The sequence below is a fragment of the Panthera leo genome, chromosome A1 (genome assembly GCF_018350215.1).
Source record: "Panthera leo isolate Ple1 chromosome A1, P.leo_Ple1_pat1.1, whole genome shotgun sequence".
Taxonomy (NCBI): domain Eukaryota; kingdom Metazoa; phylum Chordata; class Mammalia; order Carnivora; family Felidae; genus Panthera; species Panthera leo.
In genome coordinates, this window is record NC_056679.1 from 59,608,555 (window position 1) to 59,626,396 (window position 17,842).

Genomic DNA, 17,842 nt, shown 5'->3' on the forward strand with positions numbered 1-17,842 from the left:
TAAGGACAAGGCAAAATGTTAGCAATTAATTCTTAAGTAGGAAGCCATGTGGGTACAATGCAGCATGAGTTATTCCACAGTATTTCAAATCCCACAAAGGGGCACTATCATCAAGAGGTTCAAAATAACTGGCTTCAAACATATAGTTAAAATTAATACAAAATGTACTGCCTTTGGAACCCAGTGTGAGCTGCATGAACCATTTTAGACAAATACTTAGCCTAATCTCACACCAACTGTAAATCATGGACTTTTCTCTTTTCAACTCTAAAAACTGTGGCTTGATTTTCTAGTGAGCAATTCTAGCATTCTTAAAATTAAAATTTTAAAGAAATGGCATGTTAGTCTAAAAAAGATTAAAAAAAATGTTCAGCTTGTCAATAATCTGTCTCCCATACTAATTTCTTAATGGAGGTGGCCTGACATTTTTTAATGAAACATAAGGTTGTTCAATTTTTCCTCTCTTCATACAATAGGTGGTCCTTCTTTATCATTGGAGCAATTTTTTTTTTCAGATTAAATGTGCCAAGAGTAGAACTTAGTCTGTGCACACATTACAAATATCATTTTTCCATTAATAAAAAATATCATACATATAAAGCTAAAATAATATTTCTGTGAAAGTATATGAGCATAAACATAAAATAGTATGTGGCGATATTATATGCAACAAAGATTTTAAAAAGCAGAAGCAAAGATGGAGAGAATAGTATACAGAAAGGAGATAGATTTTAAATGCATATCTGTTTACTTAAAAACAAATAAAAAGATAATTGAGATCAGAATGTAATCATTGTTTTCTGTATATTTTTCTAAAGTTGTTGATCTTTGGATTAGTTTCCTAGGTCTTCTGTACAAAGTACTGCAAACTGGGTGGCTTATTACAACAGAAATTTATGCTACCACAGTTGTGGAGGCTAGAATCCAAAATCAAGGTAGAAGCAAAGGTCATACTCTCCTATTTAATGATATTATTTTTCCTGCTTCTCTCCTAGATTCTGGTGGCTACCAACAATATTTGGAATTCCTAGGTTTGTATTTTTGTTATTCCAATTTCTATTTCCATCTTTACATGGCCATCTTCTGTATGTGTTTGTGTGTGTGTGTGCATGCTTCTAAATTTCTCTCTTTTTAAAAGGTACCAGTCATACTGGATTTAGGGCATACTCTGATCCAGTATGACCTCATCTTAACTGCATAGACCCTAATTCCAAAAATCATCTTGTTCATAGGATCTAGGGGACATGAATATTCAGGGGAAAATATTGCATCCAATACAATCATAAACAAAATATTTTTAATGTCAACTCTAGAGAGATAATCTCATTCAACGGAGTATTTGGAATTATGATATTGTGACTTTTACTCATCTATTTCATTGTTCATTTGCAAATATTTATAGAACACTTACACAGTGATAGTTGCTGTGGTTACTCCTGGTGGTAAAAAAATTTAGATAAACAAATAAGAAAAATACACAACTTACTACTATGTTAAGTCTTAAGTTTATCATTATTGGCTCTGAAAAATAGATGTGTTACCAAATTGTTAAACATGAAATATTCAATGTCATTTCTACAATGGAAGTGTCCCATGTAGGGTTCTCTTTTATTCCATATGGGCCATTTAATGCTTCACTGTCAATTTCTTGGGTTTACCCAAGAAATGATTTACTCATTGTTCCTTAAAAAAGGAATGATCACAACAGTAGCAATCCCACCTTAGAGATAATAATGATCTGATAACATTATGACGGTATTTAGCAGAAAAATAAGATTAGTCAAATTTTTCCCTAAAACATAACACCCTACATAGATACCATGTGCAAACTATATATATATTTAAAATATAAATGGGGCGCCTGGGTGGCTCAGTCGGTTAAGCGGCCGACTTCGGCTCAGGTCATGATCTCGCAGTTCATGAGTTCGAGCCCCGCATCGGGCTCTGTGCTGACAGCTCAGAGCCTGGAGCCTGTTTCAGATTCTGTGTCTCCCTCTCTCTGACCCTCCCCCATTCATGCTCTGTCTCCCTCTGTCTCAAAAATAAATAAACGTTAAAAAAATTTTAAAAATAAAATAAAATAAAATATAAGCAATATGAAACTCTATTACCTGCTAAGTTCTCAAACTCAGATTTTGGTAATAAAATATCTAGAGCTAATTAGGCTAATTTTCAACCAATTTCTGGCTCATCATACAATGATTTTCTAAATATGCTGTGGAAGTCACTGTATTCCAGTTATCTGCAATGACTATTAACCACAGACATTCTTTAGCCTGTGGCCTAAGACTACTAACTTATTGATTCAGAATCTTTGTTGATAAGTATAACAATTTGCATTTAAGTTAGTTCTCTAACAGATTCTTCCATTAAAGCTTAAGAACCATTGTTATAGCTCATAAACAGCATTACTTAAAAGGAAAATAAGCTCTTCCAACATGGAATGTTATAGCATGGAAAAACTGAAATGGGGTAAAGGGGTTAGGAGAGAGCAATTGGAAGGGTGTTTGAACAAATGGTAGGAAAGAAATAGTTATAGGGTGGGTGAGAAGAATTGGCAAGGAAGGCGATCTTAAATCTTTGTTGGTGAGATAAAATGCCCAAAAGTCATAGTCAAATATTGATGAAATGTTATCTTACCTATGGGCAAAACCTAGAGACACACACATTTTTTTATTTTGGCATGAGATTTTTTACTAGCATTCAGACTAATTTAGTTTCTTGAAACCTGACCAGTTTTCCTCCTTAGAAGTGAAGTGACCTCACCTATCTATGAAGAATATAAAAGGACAAATTATGAGCTTACTCTAGTGACTATAACCTTGTTCCTCCATTTATGGAAATTTACTTGAAACACTAAAATATTCCTCCAGAAATCTAGGGTCAAGTGAAATCAAGGTAAAAATATCATAGTTAGCTAATGTTACCCAGCCCTCCTGCAAACGTGTTTTACCAAGTTACATTTCAGTTATTATATATTGAACAGCAAAAAAGTCCCTCCATTTCTCAGACGATGGGGCAAAACGAGAGGAGAAGCAAAAATTCCAGCTAAGTTTACAAGTGGCAAAGTGGCTCAGCTGAGGGAATTTCAGCGGAATGGACACACTCAATGGTTCTGTATAGCCTGTAGGAATAATTTGTCAAGACCTTCTGATCTGGCCTCTGCTTATTTCTCTTAACTATGTCTCCCAGTTCTCTTGATAAGCACCTTATCATCTTAGTATACTGAAGTTAGCCCTGTCCATCTCCTGAGCACATGCTGCATCCGTTGCCTAGAAGGTTCTTTCTATTTGCCTGTCTCAGAGCTACACATTTTTTTCAGAAAAAAAATATCTTTATCATAAAGAAAATACAAAGCAAGACAGAGAAGGAGGGGGGTGGTGGGGTGGGGGGAAGATCTGGAAAAAAGATGTCACTAAACATGCTGCCCAAATATGGTTTCCTGCTATGGAGGAGAGTGTTTTGTCCCTTATCCCATCTGCATTTCCTGATTCAAAGAACACTGCTCCTACCAGGGCTGGGCCTAGGGAGCCCCACTTTGCAACATACTGTCTTCCAGGGTGTTTGGAAAAGGTTGTATAGTTCTCAGGCTTTCAACATATAGAAGGCAGCACGGAGAAGGCAAGGATGTTACAGCATCTTATTTCAGCTTCAACCCCAGCCCCATCCCTCAGTATTTGTTGATGCCAAAGGGACAGACCCTATGAAGTTGGGACAATGTAAGTAGCAGTAGGCTGAGCAATGAGGCATATTGACGAGGAAGTGAGCAGCATCAACTTGGTTTAGAAGCTGGCCAGGAGGCAGAGTACAATTGAAGAGATGCTGAAGAATTGCGGGAAAAGGTAATTTGGAATCCATAGTCCATCTCTTCCCAGTGTGTCAGTAGCAGAGCCATTCCTTCGTCAAGGGTCTCCAAGAGTGTCCCTTTCACCATATACAAGAAGACCTACATAGCCAAGTAGTGGATGATGTTGGTCAGGGTCAGGATCAGGACAACAGAAATACTGAATAGAGCCATGTGCAGTAGTCCCACCACGATGATGTGGGCCAGCCAGATGCTTTGGTGATTCGCCAGTCTAGTGTTGGGGTTTTCTTTGCTATGTGCCACCCCCATATTTGCCTGCCAGTTTCAGAAGCCCAACTTGCTTGAGGTTCAGCCCTCGCTTCTACACTTGTGTCTCCTGGAAGCCTGAGCTACACATTTTTTAAATGTTTATTTATTTTTGAAAGAGAGAGAGTATGAGTGTGGGAGGTGCAGAGAGAGAGACAGGGAATCCCAAGCAGGCTCCACACTATCAGCACAGAGCCCAGTGCAGGGCTTGAACTCACAAACTGTGAGATCATGATCTGAACTGAAATCAGGAGTCAGACCTTCAACCAACTGAGCCACCTAGGTGCCCCCTGAGCTACACAGTTTTAGTGGCGTCACTCTGTTATCAACTCTTTAAAATTCTTAAACATTGCAGTTGAAAACTATGCATAACCTTTTACACACTCACATTTTACCTTTTCTATACCTCTGTTAAAACATTTATTTAATTATGTGAGTTACTAACACATCTCTCTTCTCTGGTAGCCTGATTGTTTCCAATGGTAGCTTTGCTTTCTTTATTTTGACACTTGGGTCTATATCTTTGTAGCTCCTGACATTTTTGAACTTTATCGGAATCCTGTGATTCTGGAAGAGAGCTACAGTTAGAGAAAGCCCCTCACCTTTCTGTGTTCTGGAAACAGCTTACTGGGAACAACCATTCTTCACCACAAGATTTAGATAAAACTTAATGATGCCCTTCCCTTTTGCTTCTCTATGCCAGCCCTCCAAATTCCCATCTCTCGCTCATAAAAATTAGCTGAATCTCTTGTGCTCACTGATCAATCAGAACAAAATGCCCCTCAACAAAACTTTGCTAAAGTTGCTCTCTTCCCAAAGCTTGTGAAATTTGACCCACCTTCAGCAGCACACAACTCCTCCTTGATAGCCTTTCCTGGAATAGGCTACCTAAGAGAAAAGACTCGCTTCCTCTCTACCCTATCTTGCCATTCAGTACTTTTGCTTCTCCCTGGCTGTTCACTCCTCCCTATAAAATAAAAGCCCCTTTACTCTTGGTCAGAATATTCTCTCTACTGCAATCATCCCTCTGAATTAAGTCTTTCCTTACATAGATGTGGATTCATTTCTTATTTGATAATGCTTAATAAATATTTTCATAGATTGATGAATTAAAGGTAAATGCATCTTTTACCACTGCCTCTTCAAATTTTCCACACTTCTTTTCTAACAAACATACTGTCATGAACCTCAAAACTAATCAATATATCCTTATGTTTAATTGACCTCCTTACCCATACCTTTAGTTTACTATGGCTGCAAGTGTATGCTATCTCTGTTCCATTTCTGTTGTACTGGTTTTGACTATGATCATCTCCTCGTTTAGACAAACCACAATAGCTTCCAACTCACTCTCCCTTTTTGAATCTCTTCCTCTTTACATTAATTTTTGCCCCCTTAGTCATCTTTGCAAAATAAAAATAGTTCCTTCTGTGTCATTCCTTATGGAACAAACTTAAATGGCACTCTGTAACCTATAGGAAAAAGTTCAAACTTATTGTCTTATTATAGAGAGAGATTAATTGTTAGACTGGCAGATCCCATTCTGCTCTTACTGCTGTTTGTGCTTGAACAATAATTTTATGGACTTCCTATCCATCATAACCCCAGATCACTCTTGTATGCTTTCATGTGTTATATAATTTGTGTTATTTACCTGATGCAAGTTATTTACTCAGAAAGTTCATGCCTAGAAAACCCCTATTCTTCTGCAAATTGCGTTCAAATTTCACTTCCTTAAATGCATGTCATTCGAATTCCAATCAAGATTAGGTACCCAATTGTCTTTTCATATTTGACTTAATGTAGTACTTTCAACATATATTGAAGTGGCCTATTTATGTAACTTTTTAGAATCAGACCTTACCAAGTCAATGTTTAATATGATTCTAGAAACACAATTATCACTCCATAAATGTTTTGTATGTTAATTATATATACACGTTTCTATCATTTAATACGTTTTCTGATTATAAAATAAATATATATACTCTAGAGCTACTAGAAAATAGCATGGCAGGGCGCCTGAGTGGCTCAGTTGGTTAAGCATCCAACGTAGTCTCAGGTCATGATCTTGCAGTTCATGGGTTTAATCCCTGCGTCGGGTTCTTTGCTGACAGTTCAGAACCTGGAGCCTACTTTGGATTCTGTGTCTCCCTCTCTCCATCTGCCCCTTCTCCTGCTCACACATACACACACTGTCTCTCTTTTTCTCTCAAAACTAAATAAACATTTAAAAAGTAATAAATAAAATACATACATAAATAAAAAGAAAATAGCATGGCAACGATTAGAAGAAAAATCAGTTTTCCCATAAATATGCATTTTTTAAATTTTTCTAATTTTGAGTAACCATTTTATTCATAACATTCTGTCTCAATCTCCATAAATAAAATGTAGTTTCATATGGTTTTATTCATAACATTCTGTCTCAATCTCCATAAATAAAATGTAGTTCATATGGTAAATATGGTATAAAATACTGCGTATTTCTTTATTACATAATTTTAAAGATACAATTTTAATTGTTAAATCTTATTAAATTAGTTACTAATCTGATACCACAACACATTGATTTAAATATTTCACATCTGGTAGACATTTGCATTGTTTCTGAATTTTTACTAATATACATACAACATTATGACATCTGCATAAATAAGTAGTCAGTTACAAGTAAAAGAATAGTCTGATTTTATAAATTTAGAGCATATTAAGAAGTATACCAATATATTATACATAAGAATACATAGGAGGAAGTGTCATAAATTAAAAAATATATATGTGATATATATTATTATATTTGCCTATATGTATTTGCCTATATGTATGCCTCCATCAATAAACACTTGACTGACATATGACTATGTGTGTGTGCTTGCAAGTATGTATTTTTCGACATGCAATTTTTTCCCTCTGGTGTGTATTCTGTTACCTTGAGTCACCTACTCCTTGTAAGTAATAGGTTAACTTATATTCACCCTAGCTCTACCTTTTTTCATATATAAATGCAATAAGAAAATTAATCCTGGATGTAAATAATATAAAATAACAAAGGGGAAAGTATCACCTGGTCTCTTAGACTAAGCACTAAATTTTAAGGCTCTTAGTATATATAACCTTACCTCAGGCATTTCTTGCACTTATAAAGATCAAGAAATTTAGCAATCATTATTATGCTATTGTTTGTATGTTTATTAGACCTCATGCTGCCTGGTTTTTCCTTCACAGTGATGTCTCCATTTGCTTGCTATTCTATCCCAGTCTCTGAAACTTGTAGGGCTTCAATACATATTTGCTGAATAAACTAATAAAGCCTACAAATTAATTTGGGAAAAAGTGAGATTCATGCTTTCATAATTAGAGTAAAATTTAATATTGAGTTCCTCTCCACCATAGGTAAGAATATGTTCCTAATGTGTTGAAACTGTTTAATATTGAGATACTACACTATCAGGTCAAGATATTCCAGTAAGTTACTACATCTTTTATTTTAAATTTTTTTAACATGAAATTTATTGTCAAATTGGTTTCCATACAACACCCAGTGCTCATCCCAACAGGTGCCATCCTCAATGCCCATCAACCACTTTTCCCTCCCTCCCACCACCATCAACCCTCAGTTTATTCTCAGTTTTTAAGAGTCTCTTATGCTTTGGCTCTCTCCCACTCTAACCTCTTTTTTTTTCCTTCCCCTCCCCCATGGGTTTCTGTTAAGTTTCTCAGGATCCACATATGAGTGAAAACATATGGTATCTGTCTTTCTTTGTATGACTTATTTCACTTAACATAACACTCTCCAGTTCCATCCACGTTGCTACAAAGGGCCATATTTCATTCTGTCTCATTGCCAAGTAGTATTCCATTGTGTATATAAACCACAATTTCTTTATCCATTCGTCAGTTGATGGACATTTAGGCTCTTTCCATAATTTGGCTATTGTTGGAAGTGCTGCTATAAACATTGGGGTACAAGTGCCCCTATGAATCAGCACTCCTGTATCCCTTGGGTAAATTCCTAGCAGTGCTACTGCTGGGTCATAGGGTAGGTCTATTTTTAATTTTTTGAAGAACCTCCACACTGTTTTCCAGAGTGGCTGCACCAGTTTGCATTCCCACCAACAGTGCAAGAGGGTTCCCGTTTCTCCACATGCTCTCCAACATCTATAGTCTCCTGATTTGTTCCTTTTAGCCACTCTGACTGGCATGAGGTGATATCTGAGTGTGGTTTTGATTTCTATTTCCCTGATGAGGAGCAATGTTGAGCATCTTTTCATGTGCCTGTTGGCCATCTGGATGTCTTCTTTAGAGAAGTGTCTAATCATGTTTTCTGCCCATTTCTTCACTGGATTATTTGTTTTTCAGGTGTAGAGTTTGGTGAGCTCTATAGATTTTGGATACTAGCCTTTTTTCTGATATGTCATTTGCAAATATCTTTTCCCATACCATTGGTTGCCTTTTAGTTTTGTTGATTGTTTCCTTTGCAGTGCAGAAGCTTTTTATCTTCATGAGGTCCCAATAATTCATTTTTGCTTTTAATTCCCTTGCCCTTGGGGATGTGTCAAGTAAGAAATTGCTGCAGCTGAGGTCAGAGAGGTCTTTTCCTACTTTCTCCTCTAGGGTTTTGATGGTTTCCTGTCTCACATTCAGGTCCTTTATCCATTTTGAGTTTATTTTTGTGAATGGTGTGAGAAAGTAGTCTAGCTTCGTCCTTCTGCATGTTGCTGTCCAGTTCTCCCATCACCATTTGTTAAAGAGACTGTCTTTTTTCCATTGGATGTTCTTTCTTGCTTTGTCAAAGATTAGTTGGCCATACTTTTGTGGGTCTAGTTCTGGGGTTTCTATTCTATTCCATTGGTCTATGTGTCTGTTTTTGTGCCAATACCATGCTGTCTTGATGATTACAGCTTTGTAGTAGAGGCTAAAGTCTGGGATTGTGATGCTTCCTGCTTTGGTCTTCTTCAAAATTACTTTGGCTATTCGGGTCTTTTGTGGATCCATACAAATTTTAGGATTAGGTGTTCTAGCTTCGAGAAGAATGCTGGTGCAATTTTGATTGGGATTGCATTGAATGTGTAGATAGCTTTGGGTAGTATTTACATTTTAACAATATTTATTCTTCCAACCCATGAGCACGGAATGTTTTTCCATTTCTTTATATCTTCTTCAATTTCCTTCATAAGCTTTCTATAGTTTTCAGCATACAGATCTTTTACATCTTTGGTTAGGTTTATTCCTAGGTATTTTATGCTTCTTGGTGCAATTGTGAATGGGATCAGTTTCTTTATTTGTCTTTCCATTGCTTCATTATTAGTGTATAAGAATGAAACTGATTTCTGTACATTGATTTTGTATCCTGCAACTTTGCTGAATTCATTTATCAATTCCAGCAGACTTTTGGTGGAGTCCATTGGGTTTTCCATGTATAGTATCATGTCATCTGCAAACAGTGAAAGCTTGACTTCATCTTTGCCAATTTTGATGCCTTTGATTTCCTTTTGTTGTCTGATTGCTGATGCTAGAACTTCCAACACTATGTTAAACAAGAGAGGTGAGAGTGAAGATCACTGTCGTTTTCCTGATCTCAGGGGGAAAGCTCTCAGTTTTTCCTCATTGAGGATGGTGTTAGCTGTGGGCTTTTCATAAATGGCTTTTATGATGTTTAAGTATGTTCCTTCTATCCTGACTTTCTTGAGGGTTTTTATTAAGAAAGTGTGCTGAATTTTGTCAAATGCTTTTGACAGGATCATATGGTTCTTATCTTTTCTTTTATTAATGTGATGTATCAGATTGATTGATTTGTGAATACTGAACCAGCCCTGCAGCCAAGGAATGAATTCCACTTGATCATGGTGAATAATTCTTTTTATATGCTGCTGAATTAGATTTGTTAGTATCTTATTGAGCATTTTTGCATCCATATTCATCAGGGATATTGGCCTGTAGTTCTTTTTTTTTTTTTGCTGGGTCTTTGTCTGGTTTAGGAATGAAAGTAATGCTGGCTTTATAGAATGAGTCTGGAAGTTTTCCTTCCCTTTCTATTTTTTGAAATAGCTTGAGAAGGATAGGTATTATCTCTGCTTTAAGTGTCTGGTAGAACTCCCCTGGGAAGCCATCTGGTCCTGGACACTTATTTGTTGGGAGATTTTTGATAACTGGTTCAATTTCTTTGCTGGTTATGGGTCTGTTCAAGCTTTCTATTTCTTCCTGTTTGAGTTTTTGGAGTGTGTGGGTGTTTAGGAATTTGTCTATTTCTTCAGGTTGTACAGTTTGTTGGCATTTAATATTTCATTGTATTCCCTGATAATTGCTTGAATTTCTGAGGGATTGGTTGCAATAATTCCATTTTCATTCATGATTTTATCTATTTGGGTCATCTCCCTTTTCTTTTTGAGAAGCCTGGCTAGAGGTTTATCAATTTTGTTTATTTTCTTAAAAAACCAGCTCTTGGTTTCATTGATCTGCTCTACAGTTTTTTTAGATTCTATATTGTTTATTTCTGCTCTGATCTTTATTATTTCCCTTCATCTTCTGGGTTTGGTGTCTTTGCTGTTCTGCTTCTATTTCCCTTAGGTGAGCTGTTAGATTTTGTATTTGGGATTTTTCTTGTTTCTTGAGATAGGCCTGGATTGCAATGTATTTTCCTCTCAGGAGTGCCTTCACTGCATCCCAAAGCATTTAGATTGTTGCATTCTCATGTTCATTTGTTTCCATATATTTCTTAATTTCTTCTCTAATTGCCTGGTTGACCCATTCATTCTTTAGTAGGGTGTTCTTTAACCTCCATGCTTTTGGAAATTTTCCAGACTTTTTCCTGTGGTTGATTTCAAGCTTCATAGCATTGTGGTCTGAAAGTGTGCATGGTATGATCTCAGTACTTTTGTACTTATGAAGGGGTGTTTTGTGACCCAGTATGTGATCTATTTTGGAGAATGTTCCATGTGCACTCGAGGAGAAAGTATATTCTGTTGCTTTGGGATGCAGAGTTCTAAATATATCTGTCAAGTCCATCTGATCCAATGTATCATTCAGGGCCCTTGTTTCTTTATTGATCCTGTGTCTAAATGATCTATCCATTAATGTAAGTGGAGTATTAAAGTCCCCTGCAATTACCACATTCTTATCAATAAGGTTGCTTATGTTTGTGATTAGTTGTTTTATATATTTGGGGGCTCCTGTATTTGGCACATAGACATTTATAACTGTTAGCTCTTCCTGATGGATAGACCCTGTACTTATTGTATAATGCCCTTCTTCATCTCTTTTTACAGCCTTTAATTTAAAGTCTAGTTTGTCTGATATAAATATGGCTACTCCAGCTTTCTTTTGACTTCCAGTAGCATGATAGATAGTTCTCCATCCCCTCACTTTCAATCTGAAGGTGTCCTCAGGTCTAAAATGAGTCTTTTGTAGACAGCAAATAGATGGGTCTTGTTTTTTTTATCCATTCTGATACCCTATGTCTTTTGGTTGGAGCATTTAGTCCATTTACATTGAGTGTTATTATAGAAAGATATGGGTTTAGAGTCATTGTGATGTCTGTAGGTTTCATGCTTATAGTGATGTCTCTGGTACCTTGTCTCACAGGATCCCCTTAGGATCTCTTGTAGGGCTGATTTGACGAATTCCTGTAGTTTTGTTTGTTTTGGAAGACCTTTATCTCTCTTTCTTTTCTAAATGACAGACTTGCTGGATAAAGGATTCTTGGTTGCATATTTTTTTCTGTTCATCACATTGAAGATCTCCTGCCATTCCTTTCTGGCCTGCCAAGTTTCAGATGGATAAATCCATCACTAGTCTTATCGGTCTCCCTTTATATGTTAGAGCATGTTTATCCCCAGCTGCTTTCAGAATTTCCTCTTTATCCTTGTATTTTGCCAGTTTGACTATGATATGTCCTACAGAAGGTGGATTCAAGTTACGTCTGAAGGGAGTTCTCTGTGCCTCTTGGATTTCAATGCCTTTTTCCTTCCTCAGATCAGGGAAATTCTCAGCCATGATTTCTTCAAGTACACCTTCAGTACCTTTCCCTCTCTCTTCCTCCTCTGGAATCCCAATTATGTATATGTCATTACATTTAATTGTGTCACTTAGTTCTCTAATTCTCCCCTCATACTCCTGGATTTTTTAATCTCTCTTTTTCCCAGCTTCCTCTTTTTCCATAATTTTATCTTCTAATTTACCTATTCTCTCCTCTGTCTCTTCAATCCGAGCTGTGGTCGCCTCCATTTTATTTTGCAGCTCATTTATAGCATTTTTTAGCTCCTCCTGACTGTTTCTTAGTCCCTTGATCTCTGTAGTAATAGATTCTCTCCTGTCCTCTATACTTTTTTCAAGCCCAGCGATTAATTTTATGACTATTATTTTAAATTAATTTTCTGTTACATCGCTTAAATCGTTTTTGATCAGTTCGTTAGCTGTTGCTACTTCCTGGAGTTTCTTTTGAGGAGTGTTCTTCCATTTCGTCATTCTGATAGTCCCTGGAGTGGCATGGAACTGCAGGGCTCTTCCTCTGTGCTGTCTGGAGTAACTTGCGTTGGTGGGCAGGGCCGCAGTCAGACCTGATGTCTGCCCCCAGCCCACCGCTGGGGCCACAGTCAGACTGGTGTGTGCCTTCTCTTCCCCTCTCCTAGGGGTGGGATTCACTGTGGGCTGGCGTGGCCCACCTGGGCTACTTGTACACTGCCAGGCTTGTGGTGCTGGGGATCTGGCGTATTAGCTGGGGTGGATTGGCAAGGTGCATGGGGTCAGGAGGGGCAAGCTCAGATCGCTTTTCCTTCCCAGATCTGCCTCCGGAGGGGCCTTGTGGCACTGGGAGGGAGTTAGACCCCCTGCCTGACAGATGGATCCACAGAAGCACAGCATTGGGTGTTTGCGCTGTGCAAGCAAGTTCCCTGGCAGGAACCGGTTCCCTTTGGGATTTTGGCTGGGGGATGGGCGAGGGAGATGGCGCTGGCGAGCGCCTTTGTTCCCCGCCAAGCTGAGCTCTGTCGTCCAGGGCTCAACAACTCTCCCTCCCATTGTCCTCCAGCCCTTCAGTTCTCCGAGCAGAGCTGTTAGCTTATAACCTTCCAGTTGTCAAGTCCCACTTGCTGTGGGAATACACTCCGTCCAGCCCCTTCACTTTTGCAAGCCAGACTCGGGGGTTCTGCTTGGCCTGGGGGCCGCCCCTCCGCCCCGGCTCCCTCCCGCCAGTCCGTGGAGCGCGCACTGCCTCGCTGCCCTTCCTACCCTCTTCTGTGGGCCTCTCGTCTGCACTTGGCTCCAGAGACTCCATTCTGCTAGTCTTCTGGTGGTTTTCTGCATTATTTAGGCAGGTGTAGGTGGAATCTAAGTGATCAGCAGGATGCGCGGTGAGCCCAGCGATCCTCCTACACCACCATCTTCCCAGGATCTTCCCTGATTTATTAAAGTGGCAGGTATTTTCTGTTGCTTAGTTATACTGATACTTAAAATAACTATCTACTTCATTTTGGATGTTTTATAATAAAATATAAGGTCCTCTCCTGGAAAAGCTCATCTTCTAGCATGGAAAAATGACAGAAAACCATTATTATTATACAGGACTGACAAAATCATTGTAAGAGATAGGCATCTGATTTAATGGTACATATGAAATGGACCCTGTTTAAATATGATGCTTAGGAAGTGAAGGATTTGGGGGCGCCTGGGTGGCTCAGTTGGTTAAGTGTCCGGCTTTGGCTCAGGTCATGTTCTGGTGGTCCATGAGTTCGAACCCCACGTCGGACTCTGTGCTGACAGCTCAGAGACTGGCGCCTGCTTTGGATTCTGTGTCTCCCTTTTCTGTCTCTGCACCTCCCACCTCCCTTATACTCTCTCTTTCTCTTTCTCAAAAATAAATAACCATTAAAAAGATTAAAAAAACAAATAAAGAAAGTGGTGGATTTTAAGGAAGGACTTGCTGCCTAAGGTATGAACATGAAAAGAACGATAGCATTCTAGGGAAAGGAACACTATCATCAAGGACAGGGTGTCAATAAATTTTGTTTTTAGTGACAGATGTAGTAATCTAGTAGATCAAAGATTGCCTTTGTTTTCTTGACTTGAATGTCTTCATAAAATTTTAAATGGTAATTATAATCTTTTTTACAATAAACAAGCCTAGAGTCTTCTACTTCAGCTTAATGAGACATCAACCTCTCTAAACATACCTTCAACCCCAGCATTTTTTTTCTTCTTGTTAAATTATGAAGAACACTCTAACAAATCATTATGTAGAGTATTAGATTGAAAGTATCTGGTATGTTACTTACATAAAATATCAATCAAGAAACCTCTATTTGGAATTACATATATTGCAATCATTTCCTGGCTGTAGTCAAAACGCACCAAAAATATATTAAATTATATCAAAGTGCTATTTAGAAAATTGTTATTTTAAAAGAATACTTTACATTATTTTTGTATTCTCATTTTTTCGTATACTCATTTGGAGGATATTGTTTAGTAATTTAGGATTTGAGAACAATTTGAAAACTAATACTTTAAAATATAATTAAATAGAGTTGTAAATATGTGTTATGATTCTCTGTTTTATTGTATTATAAAATGCATAAAAATGTATGCCTATCAAAACCTAGATAACAGTATAGTATCTTAAGTCTTTTTATTTGGCCAGGGTTATGATAATAACCCAAAATTTTGTCCTACCAAAGTTATCCTGTGAGTACAGTTCTCCAAAAAACATACACAATCACAGACTGCGAACATGGGAGCAATATCCTTCATCCCTGGTATGTGAGACTGGGCTGAGCTCAAGGTTTCTTTTGCTTAGGATCAAGGCCAATATTAGCAGTTTACTCTCCCTTTGCTAGTGGCACCAGATCAACGTGACACTAACTGCACATTAGGTACAAACGCACATGTGCCCGATGACATCTCTAAAGGAAATCAAAAGAGGAATTGGAAATTCACTTTCAACTCATGGTTGACCTAATCTCTCCATGGTAAGCGTTTCTGAAATAAAGATCGCTTCCAAGAAGTACTAGTCATGATCCTTTTTAATAGTGTATCCATTTGGGAACAAGTAAAAGGGACTAACACTTCAATAAGGACTCCTAAAATATCACACCTAAAGTTCAAACCCCAATTCATATTGATCCAATTAATGCCTTGAATGTTATCTACTGTAGTAGTACTTCTTCGTGTTGGGAGTGACATTGGGGTGAGGCTAGGACAGTGAAAATTTGTGGAATCCTCTAAAAGCAGATAATGAATATGCAAAACACTGCCTCATAGATTATGTAATTTAATTTTTATTTTACTGTATCTGCAAGGTAAGGATTATAAATCATATTTTAAAGGTGAGAGACTGAGGCATGGTACCTAAACAGCTTGCTTAAATTTCATAATAAAAGTGGATTTAGAATAAGTTTTAATCTCAGACTGGGAAAATCAATAATTTTATGAAAATTTTCTAGTTTCAAGTCTTCACTTTGTTTTACATTCTTTCATTACAATTATATTGAAACACAAAATGCATACTGAAAAAGTGTTGCATAAATAAAAGCATAAAAGCTCAATGATCTTTCAGGACATGAACCACAGCAATATTAAGTAGAACCACTTAGGGGCTCCTGGGTGGCTCAGTCGGTCAAGCATCTGACTTCAGCTCTGGTCATGATCTCACGGTTTGTTCCATGCGTTTGAGCTCCGCGTCAGGCTCTGTGCTGACAGCTCAGCCTGTATCCTGCTTTGGGTTCTGTCTCCCTCTCCCTCTGCCCATCCCCCCTCTTTCAAAAATAAATAAATGTTAAAAAAAATGTAGAACTACTTAGACTCAGCCATCCTGGTGTCTTCTTTTATCAACCAAACACCTCTCCCCAGAGGTAACCACTATCTGGATTTATAGAGCCATAGGTCAGATCACTCTTCTCTTGAACATTATATAAGTGAGAAAGATACAATCTTGATTCATTTATGAGCACTTTTTCTCACGTTATAATTTAAAAATTTTTACCATTTATTTATGTTTGAGAGACAGAGTGCAAGAGGGGAGGGGCAGAGGGAGAGAGAGAGGGAGATACAGAATCCGAAGCAGGCTTCAGGCTCTGAACTATCAGCACAGAGCCTGACGCAGGGACTGAACCCATGAGCAGTGAGATCATGACCTGAGCCAAAGTCGGACTCTTAAACCAATTGAACCACCCAGGCACCCCTCTCGGGTTATAATTCTAAAATGTAGGGGTGCCTGGGTGTCTCAGTCAGTTGGGCGTCTGACTTTGGCCCAGGTCATGATATCATGGTTTGTGAGTTTGAGCCTGGTTCTGGGCTCTATGGTGACAGCTCAGAGCCTGGAGCCTGCTTCAGATTCTGTGTCTCCCTCTCTCTCTGCCCCTCCCCCACTTGTGCTCTGTCTCTGTCTCTCTCTCTCAAAAATAAATAAAATGTAAAATGTAGCCCTGCTGTTGCTTATACTTATACTTTATTAATTTTCGCTCCTGCAGAGTATTCAATTACAGAATATAATACAATTAATTTATTCATCTGCTGATTGAAAATTATGTTATTTAAACCTACACAAGTATAAATAAAAGAAAATGTTGTGCTTTCCTTTCATTAAATACATGTATATATTTCTGTTGAGAATATGCCTAGGAGAGGAATACACACCCATGTCATAACTTTATGTATATGACGTTTTAATAAAGAATTCTGAACCAATTTACAAAGTGCTTGTAAAAATGTACACTCTCACTACCCCTAGTCATAGTTTACGTACACTTGATGCAGTGAATCAGAACAGTTGTTCTAAAGTGTGCGTGTGAGGGGTGCCTGGGTGGCTCAGTTGGTTGAATATCTAACTTCAGCTCAGGTCATGATCTCACAGTCCATGAGTTGGAGCCCTGCATCGGGCTCTGTGCTGACAGCTCAGAGCCTGGAGCCTGCTTCTGATTCTGTGTCTCCCTCTCTCTCTCTCTCTCTCTTTCTGCCGCTTCCCTGCTCATGCTCTGTCTCTCTCTGCCTCTCAAAAATGAATAAATGTTAAAAAAGTAAATAAAAAATAAAGTACGTGTGTGAATTAATTCATGTGTGTAATTAATCAATACTTTTAAAATTCTGTGTCCCAAGAATCTACCAACAAATTCAATTCAATTTTTTCAAGAAGTATCAAATAAACTGGACTTTTAATACAAAATTCATCGGGTTGTGATGAAGATGATTTGAGGAACACATGTGCAAAAACACTGAACTAAAAAGTTTTGACATCAGTGTCCTAAATCAGAAGGCTAGAATATGAAATATAGATATTTTAATATAGGTGTAATCTCTCAATTTTTCCCAACACTATAAAATTTAGGTTATTACTATGGAGCTATTTTCATAATTTAGTGAGTCTCTTTGGTCAAGAAGAGATTGTACAATGGAAAAAAAGAAATTTATGGATTCACCCAGAAATATAGGAATCTAGAACCTCACTGTTATTCTTTCAGAAATGACCCTGGGGTGTTTGGGTGGCTCAGTTGGTTAAGTGGCTGACTCTGGATTTCGGTTCAGGTCATGATTTTATGGTTTGTGAGTTGAGCCCTGCATTGGGCTCTACGCTGACAACGCAGAGAGTGCTTGGGATTCTCTCTCTCCCTCTCTCTCCCTCTCTGCCCCCCTCTCAAAGTAAATAAATCTAAAACAAACAAACAAACAACAACAACAAAAACAAATAACCCTGCAACTTGGTGTGTGTCATTGGCTAAATCAAAGAACAAACACCTCAAA

The 17,842-nt window shown here is 37.8% G+C and overlaps 1 pseudogene; it reads right to left on the reverse strand.

The window, feature by feature from the left end:
- Positions 1–3,670: 3,670 nt before the first annotated feature.
- The window catches only part of LOC122229409, a 113,945-nt pseudogene continuing 99,773 nt past the window's right edge, over positions 3,671–17,842 (reverse strand).